Raw genomic sequence first — 2,350 nt, forward strand, 5'->3', positions numbered from 1 at the left:
CATTTTATATAAAATTTATTTCTGCCTGTAATCCTAGCTACTCGGGAGGCTGAGATATGAGGATTGCAGTTCAAAGCCAGACTGGGCAGGAAAGTCCATGAGACTCTCTATCTCCAATAAACCACTCAGAAAACCAGAAGTGGCACAGTAGCTCAAGTAGTAGAACATTAGCCTTGAGCTGAAGGACTCTGGGACAGCGTTCAGGCCCAGAGTTCAAGTCATGACTGACAAAAATAAAAATAAAAATAGTTCTATATAATATATATAATATTAAAAACTCTGGGCGCTGGCGTTTCATGCCTGTAATCCTAGCTACTCAGGAGGCTGAGATCTGAGGATCATGGTTTGCAGGTAGCTCAGGCAGGAAAGTCTGTGAGATTCTTATCTCCAAAAAACAGGAAGTAGAGCTGTGGCTCAAAGTGCTATCCTTCAGCAAAAACTCATCAGGGACATGGCCCCGGGCCTGAGTTCAAGCCTTACAAGTGACAGAAAAAAAAGTTACAAAACTCATTCTTTAAGGAAATGAAAAACATAACAAACATTTCTACTGAGAAGGCCAGGGAACACTGTGGATACAAACCACTGGCCAAGAGCCAAGTGCTGCCTGGAAATCTGTATATATAGTTTTCCACATAAAATGATAACCAGAATTGCTAATCATTGTTCTGTATCCTAGATCCTAAGTCTTGTCTGTGAATGTCATTGTGTGTGTGTGTGTGTGGTGGTGGTGTACACCTGTACTGGGACTTTAACTCAGAGCCTTCAAACCCTCGCTTGGCTTTTTGCTCAAGGATGTGGCACTTGAGCCACATCTTCACTTTCAGCTTTTTCTGATGAACAGAGGAGTCTCTCAGACTTGCCCGCTCAGGCTGACATGTGAACTAGATGCCATTAAAATAATAATAATAATATGGTGGTGGTGCCCTACACTACCTCTGGTCTGTGTAGGGCAGAAGGAAAGCAGGCCATCATCGGCTCTGAGCTCCAGCCTGGGGCTGGAAGCCGGGCAGGGTGTGCAAATGGTATAAATAAATAAGCCTGGGTCACCATCTTCGCCTTCCAGCAGCCTCATGTCCAGTAACCAGAACAAAATAGCTTAGAAAGGGGGGGGGGGGAGAAGCCGGGTGCCGATGGCTCCCGCCTTTAATTCTAGTTACACAGGAGGCTGAGCCCTAAGGATCACGGTTCGAAGCCAGCCTGGATCTGCCTGTGAAACAGTTGCAATTGACCACCCAAAAGGCGGAAGTGGAACTGTGGCTGGAGTTGGCAGAGTGCCAGCCTTGAGAGAAAGCGCTCAGACCATGAGCCCAAATTCTAGGGCCCGCACGAGGGGAAAAGAAAAATGGCGCTCACATCAGCTTCTTCTTCAAGGTAACTTAGAAAAGCCTCGAAACAGCCCGCAAGGGCGGAGAGGCGGTACTCCATCACGCAGCCGGAAGCGGATCTTCCGGAGCGTGGGAGGGGGGGGGAGGAAAGGGACGCGGAACCGACTCTCGCGAGAGCCGTGGCTGCACCTCGGCCAATCCGCACGCGCGGCGCCCGCCCTTTATAAGGCCGCGGCGCGGCGCGGCGCGTCGGGTCGGAGGGAGGGCCCGGGAGGGGCCCGGTCGCGCTTTTCTAACCCTAAATCCGCAGGTTGTAGGCGCCGAGCTTTTGTGTCCCCGCGCGCTGTTTTTCTGGCTGGCTTTCAGCGGGCGGAAAAGCCTTGGCCTACAGCCGTCCACCTTCCAGTCCGTAGCTAAATAAAAAAATGCCAGCTTCCGGCCGGTCCACCCCTCCCGGGGTCCTGCGGCCCCGGCCGCCGGCCCGGTCCCCGCGCCTCGCCCTAGGCCGCGGTCGGCCCGGGGCCTCTTCGGAGGTGCCCATTGCCGCCGCGAAGAGTTCGTCTCTGTCAGCCGCGAGGGTCCGCGCGGGCCGGGCCGCGGTCGGCCTCGCGTCCGCAGGGACAGTAACGGAGCCGTTCCCTTCGCTCGGTGCGCTTCCCGGAGCTGTGGGATGAGCACCCGGGTCGGCTCCCACAAACCCCGCCGCCCTCAGGGAGACCTTTCCCGCCCGCGTCGGCGCCCCCCCCGCCGCCCTCCCCTCCACCCCTCTGCCCTTGTTTGTGGGTCGTGGGGCCTGGACTCGGGGTCTGGGCTCTGTCTTTATTGTAAAGTCTAGCTCTGTGCCGCCGTTGCCGTGCGCGTCGGTTCCGGGGCGCGAACTCGGAGCCTCGTGGTGTGACTCAGCGGTTTTTCGCGTAGGCCTGGCCGACCTCCCTCGTCCTCTCCCTCCTCCCCCCCCCGCCCTTCTCCGTCCTCCCCTCCGGCGAGCGAGCGGGATCACCGGCAGGACTCCGCCTCCCCGGCTG

The sequence above is a fragment of the Dipodomys merriami genome, unplaced genomic scaffold (assembly GCF_024711535.1).
Source record: "Dipodomys merriami isolate MVZ:Mamm:240054 unplaced genomic scaffold, mDipMer1.0.p SCAF_40, whole genome shotgun sequence".
In the NCBI taxonomy this organism is placed as follows: domain Eukaryota; kingdom Metazoa; phylum Chordata; class Mammalia; order Rodentia; family Heteromyidae; genus Dipodomys; species Dipodomys merriami.